At 30.2% G+C, this 13,607-nt stretch overlaps 1 long non-coding RNA gene across 1 annotated transcript; it reads right to left on the bottom strand.

Moving 5' to 3' along the window:
• Positions 1-1,830: 1,830 nt before the first annotated feature.
• LOC142523182 (uncharacterized) lies at positions 1,831-2,610 on the bottom strand. Its single transcript, XR_012814594.1, has 3 exons — positions 2,302-2,610; positions 2,142-2,211; positions 1,831-2,044 (listed from the first exon to the last, which is right to left on the bottom strand). It is a non-coding gene; the product is annotated as an uncharacterized LOC142523182 (long non-coding RNA).
• Positions 2,611-13,607: the final 10,997 nt, after the last annotated feature.

Here is a 13,607-nt window from a genome sequence, read left to right as displayed (position 1 = left end):
TTAAATTCTGGAAAAGACTCTTTTCCAGTTACAAATTCTTCTATCAATGAATTGATGAAATAAATAGCTTAAGAAGATATAACTGAAGTAGCTAGCACAATATGATCTCAATGATCAACAGTATGCAATGAAGCGTGTGCTGCCTTTTTCAGTGTTGAGCTCTTTAGATAACTGAAAGTTCTAACAATGCTCGAATGATGTTTTTCAATTCAGATTTTTGTTCAATACTTCATTTTTTTTCACAAAATCCTTCATCTCCATATATAGGCTCTATTCAACGTTCAAAAACTGAAACGGTTCTTTTCTTTTTGGTGGTTCAGCTTTATTGCTTAAAATGGACCCTGCAGAATACATTAAAAGTAATCAGTCGCAGTTCATGCAAAAAATGGTATACCGTCTTAAATGTTCTTGTATAGCATTTAATGGCATTTAATGAAGCAATAAATGCTGGTATCACGTTAATAGATCAACGGTAATATTTAGAGACTTTGAGATACGCAAGATTCTGCTAGTGTATATTTCGAATTTTGTATCATTCTAGTTCTGGTTTTAGCTAAGAAATTATTTAAGCAGGTTTTAGCGCGATACAAGTACTTCTGGTTTACAACATCTACTGGTTCTACTGGTTTTGTACTAATCCAACATCTACTGGTTTTTCCTTAGCATCTCCACAATAAATTTAATTCTAACACGGGTCAACCCTACCGATATTCACAATAAAACTCTTAGCATAAAAAGTAATAATTTTTCATGAATGACCCAAATAAGAGATCTCACAAAATACGACTCTTGAGACCGTCTCACAAAAGTTTTTTGCCTAATTGAGAATAGCCGTAATTTAATATGTCAATGGAGCTTAATAATAATTCGTTTTCTTGATCTTGTAAATACTTTTCTTAGATTGCTATTAACTCTGATCGATCTTGAAGCTGTTTGTTAGATAATTCGTGAATTTTGACGATAATAAACTGTGTCAAGATTCTACTTTTATTTTAATGTATGTATAGGTATTAATATGGATATCTTGAACTCTAGTCAGATCGCTTGAAGACTCTAGTTGAACTGGATATATTCTTTGCTAGACTTCATACGGTCAGGTTGCTTATCTATCTTACAGACCAAGCTGCGTTCAAGACTCTCGCTGGTCTATTCTATTATCACTACAAGAATAAATGCTTATGGTGACATTCATAAATATCATCATATTCAATATTTAGTGACATTTAAGTTTTAGTGACATCTCCAATAAATGCCCTCTATTCTAATGTCGTCTTAAACTTCTTGACATTTTTTAATGTCATTATAAGATGTTAATGACAACTTCATATGTGTTACTAATTAGTCATATAATGACAATTTTAAATGTCTGGAAAATTCATGTTTTAAAGACATTTATACATTCCTTGTTATTATAGTAATAATGACAAATTTATATGTCAGTTAAAATAATTTATAATGACAAATAAAAGTGTCGTGTATGTTATTTATAGTGACAATAAAAAATGTCACTAATGATAGGTTATAAGGTTAATTTAAAATATCTCATTATATAATTTGTAATGACACTTACAAATGTCTTCTATACTCGTATATAAGGACATTGAAAATTGTCATTAATAGTAGTTTATAATGACTTGTTGAAATGTCTCCATATGAGTTTTACAATGACATTTTTTATGTACATGATTTAATGTTCTATTGTGACATAAAAAAATGTCATATTTTATGAAATGTCATCGACTTTCAATATTTTCATGATATAATATTCAAGGATATAACAAATTAACATAAATAAAAATAAAAAATTTTAAAATAGAAATTAAATTGCTAATCAATAATTGTCATTAATTTTGCAATCATTAATGTATAAGACTGACAAATTTGTTACCTCGAAAAATATCTATACCCCAAAAAATGTACCAAATGTATTTAGTTTAAGAACTAACAAACAATTAAGTCTTGTAAAACAAAACATAAGCAAACTTGTGATACATCTTCATTTTTCAACAATCTCATCTTAATCAAAATCCAATATTCTTGTTACCTGCAATAAAAATTCATATATTTGTATGAATGAAATAAAATTAAAGAAGCACAAAATAAAGAGATTAAAATTTAATTCAAACTAGTGAATATCATACCAAATGATAAACTGCAAAATTATTATTTATCCAAATGCACCTAGTAGAAATCTTGCTCATTAACTGTCAACTGCAAATATAATTTATATTGGTTTAAAAAGATACTAACATGACGGCCATAACAATAAATACTAGTTAATTGAAAAGTTGAATATCATACCAAATGACAAGGCCAAGCTATCACTCCTCCAAGTGTATCCCCAACCTTTTGTAAAAGATCATATGGCCTAATCAAACTCTCTTCCCGTTCTAGGATAACTAGAACTTGTATTTCACACCAATTTGGTCCCAACGTCTGTCTTCCTACTTCGGTATTTGGATCCATGCTGCGAACCACTCCTTTTGCCACAATTTTCGTCGAGTCAAATATATTTTTTATTGAGACAGAACATCCAATCTACGTGAAAGTGCAAAAGAGAAGGTTTTGATAAAAAAAAATTATAAAGTACAATCATCAACAACCATTATGCCAATGAGTATGTCCAGCTAGCCAGAAAACAAAAAAGCATAAAGAAACATCCACTACAAGAAAATCTTAATTCAACAACACGTCAAAGACAACGATTTTTTACGATTTTTTTTTATAAAAAACCGTTGTGCTTTATCTTTAAACAACGGTTTCAAGAAAAACCGTTGTCGTAGGCTCAAAAAACCCGCTCATAGACAACAATTTCTTAAAAACCGTTGTCCTAGATATGTCGACGACAACGGTTTTTAAAAACTGTTGTTTATGAGCGATTTTTTTTTGGATACAACAACAGTTTTTAAAAACCTTTATCTACGAGCGTGTTTTTTTGGGCTACAACAACGGTTTTTAAAACTGTTGTCTATGAACGTGTTTTTTTTGGGATACCACAACGGTTTTATAAAAACCGTTGTGGATTGACGTTTTTTTTGGATAAACAACGGTTTAAAACATAAATCGTCGCTACATTAAAATTGTAACAGTTTTCACAAACCGTCGTCGATTTCAAATTAGTGACGGTTTGACAAAAACCGTCGTACTAAAACCGTCGCTATTGTAAATCGACGTCGGTTTTGAAACCGTAGCTATTTTATATCGACGACGGTTTTTTATACCGTCGCTATTGTAAATTGGCGACGATTTTGTAACCGTAGCTATTTTAAATCAGCGACTGTTAAAAAACCATCGCTATGCGCGATGAATAAAAAAAACTTTCGCTATGATACCGAAAACCGTCGCCAATACCGACAGTTATACCAAAAGCCGTCGCACAATTGTCTATAAATACTCGCATTTTCGGTCCATTTCTTCCCACATCTACAATACATTTTCCTCTCTGGTACCATTTTAGTTTCGATTTAAGGTATGTTTTTTCGTTTCAATTCTTGGTAAATTTTTATTTAAGATTATGAATTTTTGGTACAACGACGACGATTTGCTAGAAATTGTTATTGAACATGTTAAAGAGAATCCTCATTTGTTGACGGATGTGGATGTTCATGAATACGCGTAATTTTTTTTTTATTTTACTTAAAATATTAGCGACAGATTATGATTAAACCGTCGCTAATTAGTGACGTTATTAGTCAAAACTAGCGACAGTTAAGTTTAAAACCGACGCTAATTGACGACATTTTTGTGAAAGCGACGGTTTGTAATAAAACGTTGCTAATTTTAGCGACGGTATTACTTAAACCGTCGCTACTTATAGCAACGGTTTAGTCGAAATCCATCGCTAATTAGCGACGGTTATTCATAGTCTGTCACTAATATTTTAGATGGTTTAGCCATAATTCGTCGCTAATTAGCGACGGTTTTGAATGTAAAAAACCGTCGCTAATTGAAGCTACGACAACAGTTTAAAACCGTTGTTGTAGAACGCACTTTCAACAACACCGCCAATTACAACAGTTGTAAAAGTGCCTACGACAATAGATTTTATCCGTTGTCATATAGCGTTTTTGTTGTAGTGATCATTCAAATTAGTTAACTCATGAAAGCAAAAATACATGTAATATATATTCTCAACCAAAATATACTATCTAAATCAATAAATGGCTAACTCGAGATAATTATAAGCTCACACAAAACATAGCTTACAAATGATAAATGTCACCTTGTGTTAATTTAAGGATACAACGATCTATTGGTATTCTTTTTTGAGGATAAATAGTGTGTGTCCACAATTAGAAAAAGTTATAAACTCCCACGGCCATCTTATTTTGCAAACAGTGGTAATCACATTTACTTTTAAAAAGATAAATGTCACCTTGTGTTAATTTACTTGTACATCTATGATGAATATTTGATTTTATACATCAAATTGGATCTCCAAACTATTTTTGAGTTCAACCTTGTTTTAGCTTTTGGCTTCTGCAATGAACTTTCAGCTTGCAGCTTAACTACCTTTTGAGTTCCCAACATTTTTATAAGAGAACACCACATAATAAATAAAAAAAACTTAAATACAAAAAACTTATTCATACATCATTATATTTTAAACAAATAAAAATCATGTATAAAAATGAGATAACCTAAATTTTACTTCTATTTTTATTTGTTAGTCCTAATAGCATCGTTTTAGTTACCGATAACGAATAATGTTTACCACTGCGAAAATTACGGGGATCGACCTGTCCGGTCAAGTCGCGGGGACCTCAGCTGCAATCCATGGTGGTCGGAGCACTGATTCTCGATGGCGCAGTGGACAGATCGATGAGGAGGAAGAGAGGTGACGCGTTGGATAGGGTTTGCGCCTGTTTCTCTTTCTTACGATATATAAATGGAATTGTAAGCCAAGTCCATATATGGACCAGAGCAAATAAAGTGATGGGCTAATGGTAAAATATTGAGAAACAAGTAGCAAATAACACTAAAAATTAATGAGAGAAAAACTTAAAAATTTGAAAAAAATTATAGCCAATCATATATATATATATACACATATAAATTGGGGAGAAAAATATAAAATAAAGGTGGGAATATTTGGGTTGGATAAATATTAGAGGAGGGAAGATAATTATTTCCCTCCATATAAAAATGACATCAATTAAAAATGTCAGGATAACTAATCTAATATGTTTTTTTTTTATTTTACACATTATTAATTTTTTACAAGTGTCATTATAAAGTATTTGTAACAAAATTTAATTAAAACCGTCTACAAAAAAGTGTCACAATAGCCATTTATTGTTGTAATGTAAAATCAAGTTGTATATTGATCTCTAGCTGGCATGTTCATGCATCAAGACAACATATCTGCATACCAGCTCAACAAATCAGAAGATCAATGAACATTATCCGACATAGAGAGCTGTCCAAGAATGGCTCCCAATGAAACAAAGATACACACATGCTTTCTTTCTAATGTATCAACTTTTCAAAAGCCGATATTTTATATTTTTGGATACATGCCAATGTGTATTTATTGAGACGTAATATGAACAGACATTAGACAAAAAACAACTTGTTTTTGTGTCGGATATCAGAACAAGTACCCGTTTATTGAATATTTGACCGTTGAAAGGGTTCTTGTATTTAAAGGTGGATTCAAAACTAAAGAAGAATATTGAAGCTATCATAATTTGTCTTATCAAATATCTCGAGCACTTTTTTATCTACATATCTTCAAGTTTCTTAATAAAACATATTTTTTGTTCTTATCTGATCATCAAGAATCTATCTGTGCTGCACTATCAACTGAAGTAGCTCAAGATATCTCTTCAAGATAGTTGCGTTTGGTTTCTATCTGGACCCAAGGTTCAATATACAATGGTGCTTTTGTGATTGTGTTGTAGAGATACTATGATTTTCATAGTATTCATTCGATAATTCCTTGCTGAAGTGAGTTGATACAAATTATGGTAAAACCAAAGTCTTTTAGTGAATTACTTCATTGAATGGAAAAACAGGAGACAGAGAAGAATTTTTCCATCTAACAAGATTTCAATATTTTTTAATATTTTTTTAAAGAAGATTATAATGACTGAAAAATTCGCATGCAGACACATCTATTTGTCCATGATGCTGACATGTGGTATATTTTATCAGAGATGATCAAATGAATATCTTAAAGGCCAACACTGTTATAGCTATCTCTGAGGATGCACCTCAAATTTTGCAAAAGCACCGGTCTGAGTGAACCACTAAAGACAAAAATAAAGTCAACCTCGCCAATACCTCAAAAAGCACAAGTTTCATGATTTGTTTACAGATCTTAAAACCTATGAATTTGAGTTGTGCATCATAACAGAAAAAGATTTGTCAAGAAATTCAACAAATTTATGAGAAAGAATCAACCTACATTTAATTATTATCACAAAAAAGATCAATTTGATGATATTCAAGCTTGTTTTGACTGTGGAAAGAAGAGTTATTTTATTGTAGAATGCAATAGACCCAAGAAAGATAAAAAGAAGCCTTATCAGAAGAGGAGGTTGATGGATGACAAGAGATCATTCAAGAAGAAGAAAGACCAGAAAACACTTGTTGGTGAGAAATCAAATGCAAGAGAGCAGAGTCACGTTTGGATCCATTCAGATCGGAAACCTAATCCAGTGAGAGTGAGGAAGAACAAGTACAATTCCTTACAACTGATATTGAGACGAAGAATGCAAGGATAATCCTGATGACATGGTATTCGACTTCAGTTCTAGTGAATTTATACTAGAGAATCTTATCATTGCACTGCATGGAATGATATATGAGTTCAAAATACTTTCGCAATCAGTCGAGGAGTAAAATCTGAAAAAAAAAGCCTTACAAAAAATTATAGTGACTCTAATTGCATGTAACAAAAAGAACTGGATAATCTAAGGTAATAGCTGAGAATGATGATTTTCATAGAGTGTTCAAATTAACTATCAATTAAAATAAACAATTGACGCATATAATCAATTCTTGGAACAAATATTCTACTTGTGTGGAGAAAATGCATGAGATGCAAAAACCATATGATGATAGAACTGGCTTAGAGTTTAGCAACAATGAATTCAATCTCTCTCATGGAAGTACTTGATCGTGTTTGGAAAAAGAGAAGTCTAAAATGATATACTTTATTTGTTACAATACGAAATATGAATATGATCAGCATGAATTCAAAACCAACCAAGCTATATTTTATGACAACAATGCTAAGCATAGAGGACTTGGCTATGTTAAACCTGATAGTTCTAAGCATAGCCAGACATGGCTCAAGCGTTGACAAAGCCCAACTAGTTATGGTTATCAAACCAGATCGAGTCGGTCTTGCAAAAAACCTAGTCCGGCCATACATAAATCTATGAAGGGTAAATCTAGTCGATCCCATTATTACAAGTCAGTTCAAAAGAGATACAAAGTAAATGGTAGAGATGAAAGGCCTAGACATCCGGTGAGACAGAGAACACAACACACAACTACACATGATTATGCACAATCTCAAACATTTTTGAATATATACACTGATAGGCCAATTAAGCTAATTCAAGTGCGGGTCTCGAAAAGATTAATCCAATCATGACCCAACTAGATTTGGATACCAAATGTTGATTGTTGGTGTACTTATGCTACAAATTTGATCAACTTTGATTGTTGCACACCTGAGAGCAGGTTGTCAACAAGTAGTATAATTTTATGAGCCTGAATGTTATATCCATAGGGAAGATAAGAAAATTAGAAGTGCATATTAATAAGTATTTTTAGTAATTTTCTTTTAATATTTGAGCCTTTTTAGTTATTATGTATTTAAATTTTAACTAAATAATTGAGAGTAGAAGATTCACTCTTGATATTTCAATAAAGTTATCATGAATGAACTTGATTGGAAACCACTTGATAAATGGTTCCACCTTGAACAGCCGGTAACACCGAAAGAACATTTAAATGTTACCAAGAATTTAATATTACGATAAATTTCATATATAATAAATCAAGATAATCATTTTAAATAGCTGATAATACTGAACATACATTTAAATAGTACCAAGAATTTAATATTACATTATAATTCATATATAATAAATCAAGATAATGACTTTAAATGGCTGGTAATACTAATCTAACATTTAAATAGTAGAAAGAATTTGGTTTAACATACAACAAAACAAATCAAAACTCTCACTCATAATTATGATGTAATAATTTTTAATTAAAATAAAATAAATATAGCATAAATAATAAATAAAGATTAAATAATATACATAAAGATTATTATCTTTATTATAATATCAATAGCTTCACTTTTCATCTCGATTTTGAAAAATTAGATACTAATGATGAAAATAAAGAAATTTTAATATATAATAATTAACATGATATTTTATATAAGTGAATAAATAAGAGAAAAAACTATGAATTCAAAGTTTAGTTCATAGAATAAGGGATATCATCAATCATCACAAGACACACCTTTTATAAGCCATCAATCATCACAAGACACACCTTTTATAAGCAAATTTGGGGAGAATACAACAAATAAAATATTATTTAGAAATACAACAAAAAAATATTATTTTGTACAAATAATTTTTGCAGATAGTCTCCATAAATGGCCCAAGTATTTATGAAATTTTGCATTTCACATTTGACACTTTTCTCATCTGATATTAATCTCCCAAATAAAACAAAAGTTTTAGATAATGGTGTTGTATGAATTGTGGTAAAATTATACTTATGTATGATCAAAATATAATTACATTGGTACAACTTTTACTTGTTGTTTAATTTCATCCCAATTGTGAGGAAATTTTTTTATCTTACGTGTGGATCTCGAAAAGATTAATCAAATCATGACCAAACTAGATCTGGGTACCAAATGTTGATTGTTGGTGTATTTATGCTACAAATTAAATCAACTTTGATTGTTGCGTACCTAAGAACAGGTTGTCAACAAGAAGTACAATTTTATGAGCCTGAATGTCATACCTACATGGAAGATAAGAAAATTACAAATGCATTTAAATAAGTATTTTTTGTAATTTTCTTTTTAACATTTGAGCCTTTTTGATGATGTGTTTAAATTTTAACTAAATAGTTGAGATTAGAAGATCCACACTTGATATTTTAATAAAGTTATCATGAATGAACATTATTGGAATCCACTTGATAAATGGTTCCACCTTAAGCGGCCGGTAACATCGAAAGAACATTTAAATTTTATGATCGAGCAAAACTTGCACTGTAAAATCCTTAGTAAAAACTAATAATATTCAAGCTCGAAATAATCGCAAGTACACGTGTACGAGAGTACGAGTATCGTTCTTCTAGAGATTGTATTTCGCAATTGTTAATCTCAGTTATTAAACCTTTAGCAACGATAATTCGGATGATTGTTTACTACTACGATAATTAAATTAAAGCTCAACAAAATGATTCACAAATTAAATGATGAAATAAATAAGCTAAGATAATTGAGTAAAGATTCAATAAGAAATGAATTTGTTGAGAATCTCGGTTCATATACCCCTCGCTAATTTACTTAATTCGTTCGACAATAATCTACGCTTTCGACAGGATTTCCTATCCAATTGAACACGTCTTTTCAAGCTATGCCAAACTAATTCAACGCAGTAAAGTAATTAAATTTCTTTAATTATTTATCAAAGGTGAATTGCATGTCGTTCAATGAAATCCCTCAACTTTTGACCTACTGGACTATGTCTATCGACGTGTATTCGACTTCATCTTTCTATGTAAATTATAAATCCACGGATTATGCTACTCGTTCCTATCACGGGCTATTCTCTCTAACTCACTCGCAATATGAAATCATTATTAAAGTTAGCTACGCTTCAACAATGCAATGAAAATAATAGCACAATCAAGAATAAAACAAAAGTCGATATATGAATTAACTAAACTCGGTTTCAGGATAGGATCCCCTTAAATCCAACAAATAATGAAAATTAGCTACTAGAATTCATGATCAAACTAAGCAAAACAATATTTAAACAAGAGGAATTAAACTAGAAATACATGATGTGACGAAAACGTGAAGAACGTTGCCCAGAAATCTTGAAATCTTCAACTCCAAGCATTGTCCAAGCCTTTTTTCTCTCCTTCCAACTTCTTGGCTGCTGAAAAGTGTGTTAATTTTCGTCCCTTAAGTTTCATTTTGTGGCCACCACTTGGCAACATCCTGCATAAGGCAAGAAATCATCCTCAAAATCTTTTCCAAATTGAGTATCGCTCGGGCGGTAAGATTCTACCGCCCGAGCGCCAACACCTCTGTAATTTTCTCGCAATGTGCGGTACTCGCACTTGAGCAGTAAGATTATACCGCCCGAGCACCGAGTCCTCTGTAATCCAGTCTTCGAAAGGCACATCTCTCGCCCGAGCGGTTAGATTCTACCGCTCGGGGCCAGCTTTTCTGCCTCGTTCCTCTCCTTCTCGCATGGCTTGTGTATTTCTATCCTAATTTCAGCTCTCCGTCCATTTCACCTGCAAATTCATCACGTACGAGTGAGACATGATCATATGCATATGCAAATTCTAAAACAAACAAAATGTATATGAAATGCACGCACACAGAATGCAAACACACGCAAAACTATTGCAATAAAACATGTAAAAATAACACCTATCAACCCCCTCATATTGACTTTTTGTTTGCCCTCAAGCAAAATAAGTCATATACCAAAATTAAGACACCAAATAAAAGTACCAAAACAACCAAAACGATGGCGAAACAGCAACTGGCGTCTCATGCCTATATGGGTTTTTGAGATACCCTCATTAGTCACATCAAAACTTCAATTAACACCCCTTTTTAAATCACTATTTAGCATTTTTATTTGGACAAAAAATATGTTCGTGTGTGTGCTGTGGGTTCTACTGACTGTCTTCCAAGGCTGATCCCTGCAAGAATTCTCTAGTTAGAAAGTCTGGTAGAGAATTAGATTTTCCAGATATATGTTCAATATCAAAATCAAAACAAGCTAATATGGTTTGCCATCTAGCAAATATTTGTTTCGATTCTATAACTTTAACATCTTTTAAAAGAATATCTTTGGCAGATTTGCAATCAACTCGTAATAAAAATTTCTTATTTAAAAGATCACTTTCAAATTTCGTAATACATTTAACAATTGAAAGAATTTCTTTCTTTATTGTAGAATAATTTTTCTGTGTATTATTCCAAGTTCCAGAAGTATATCTGACAATAATTTATTTAGATGTATTATCTAGTTTTTGTTAAAGTATTCCTCCGTATCCAATATTAGAGGCGTCTGTTTCAACTATTTTAAATGCTTCAGGATTAGCAATAGATAAACAAGGGAGTTCTCTTTTAACTCTTTCTTTTATTTTTTGTATTGCCAAAGTATGACTATTAGTCCATGGTTGATGATTTTTCCTTAACCTTTGAAATAATAATTTACAATCTTGTGCTAGATCTTTATAAAAATCTCCTATATAATTAAGACTTCCAAGAAATCTCTGTAATTTATTTACATCAGTTATTTTATCAGGAAATTTATCAGCAAAAACAATTGCTCTTTCAATAGGAATCATTATTCAATTTTCAATATAATGTCCTAAGAATTTTATCTTAGTTTGAAAAAGTTTTACCTTCTTCTGGTTTACTGCTAAACCAGCTTTTTTAGTAACTTGAATAAAAATATTAAGATGTTTAAAATGCTGATCTATATTATCAGAATAAATAAGGACATCATCTATATATACTATAATATAATCAATATATGAATTATAAATTTCATTCATTATATTTTGAAATTCCATAGTAGCATTTTTTAGTCCAAATGGCATTACATTCCATTCGTAATGTCCAAATGGTACAGTAAAAGCTGTTTTATATTTATCTTCTTCTTTTAGAAGAATTTGATAAAATCCTGATTTTAAATCGAAAGAAGAAAATATTTTTCCTTTGAATAATCTATTTAATAGATCTCTTTTATTTGGTAATGGATGTTTTATCCATTTTAATGCTTTATTAAGCGGTTTATAATTAATAACAAGTCTTGGAGCCCCTTTTTCTATTTCAGCTGCATTTTCTACATAGAAAGCTGGACAACTCCAAGGACTATTACTTGGTCTAATTAAATCTTTTTTAAGAAGACTATCTATTTCTTCTTTGCAATAGTTTAAAAGTCTAGGCCCCATTGCAATAGGCCTTGCTTTTGTAGGAATTTTTTCCTCATTAAAATCATCGGTATAAGGAAGACTAACTTGATGTTTTTTCCTATTCCAAAAGGCATTAGGAACATCTGCACATATCTCTTTAGATATAGTTTCTGAAATAATTTTTATTTTTTCTTGAATTTTATCAGAATTTATTTTTTCTTTAATATTTTTAAAAAGAACTTCATCTTTTAATGAAGTAACAAAATTTTCTTTGTTAGTTACTATTTTTTGTAAAATATTAATAGATTTTGAAACTGGTATTGTTGTAAAAGGAAAGAATAAATCATTTCTTTTGATATTGATATATAACCCCTTTTCATTAATTTTATTAATGGGAAACAACATTTGGAAAAATGGAGTTCCTAAAATAACGGGAGTAGAAATATTTTTAATAAGAATAAAAGTAGTATTTAAACAAACTCCAGAATTACATATTGCCACATCAGACAATTTGTAATTTACTATGAGAGATTGCTTATTAGCAGCTGTTATAAACTGAGTAGTCTTTTTATAATATTTAGAAGGAACAATTCCTTCACTGATACAATTTACATCAGCTCCTATATCTAATAATGCTTCAATCGTAATTTTAAATTTTTTATTAATAATTAATGTTACTTTTGAGTACCATTTTTGAGAAATAATCTGATAAATTTTATTGATCCAAATCATTTGATTTATTTCATTATCATTATCATCTTTGGGTAAAATTTCTTCTTCTTCTTCATCAGAAGTATAATCTTTTTCCCAAATATGATTATTATTAATACTAAGAGTATTTACTCTTTCTTTTAAATATTTGATCTCAGATTTTATCTGATCGATTTCTCCTTTTAATTCGGATATCGTAGGTTCTCTTTCCTTCTGTTTAGCTTTTTCTAATATTTTATTATAAGAATATAATTCATGTTCTTGTACCGTATTTTGTACAAGTTTAGTAGGCTTATGATTTGTCATATTTAAATAATGTTCTATAGCTTTTCTTTTTACTATAGGATCTTTTATTTGATCTATGAGATCTAAAATGAAATTTTCTTCATTTGATATAACATTTATTTCTAAGCCCATAAAATTTATGAGACAAGTATCACAATCACAATCTGGTTCACAGATTTTATGTTTTGATATTTCAGAATCATTATCTGAACTACTATTAGAGTATTCAGAGATTTCATTATCAATAATATTGATATAAAAATCTTTTTGTTTTAAATTTTTTTCTTTATTAAGAAGAATATTTATCAATGATTCTTTTATAATCATTGTTTATATTAAGATTATTAATCTTTTTCTTGACATAACACTTATTAGATTTATGCCCAATTTTTTCACATTTCCAGCATACTGGAACTTTATTAGAATCATTTTTTATAGGTTTTTTA

The sequence above is a fragment of the Primulina tabacum genome, chromosome 13, assembly GCF_025594145.1.
Source record: "Primulina tabacum isolate GXHZ01 chromosome 13, ASM2559414v2, whole genome shotgun sequence".
Lineage (NCBI taxonomy): Eukaryota > Viridiplantae > Streptophyta > Magnoliopsida > Lamiales > Gesneriaceae > Primulina > Primulina tabacum.
This window is presented reverse-complemented; position numbering and strand designations above follow the sequence as displayed.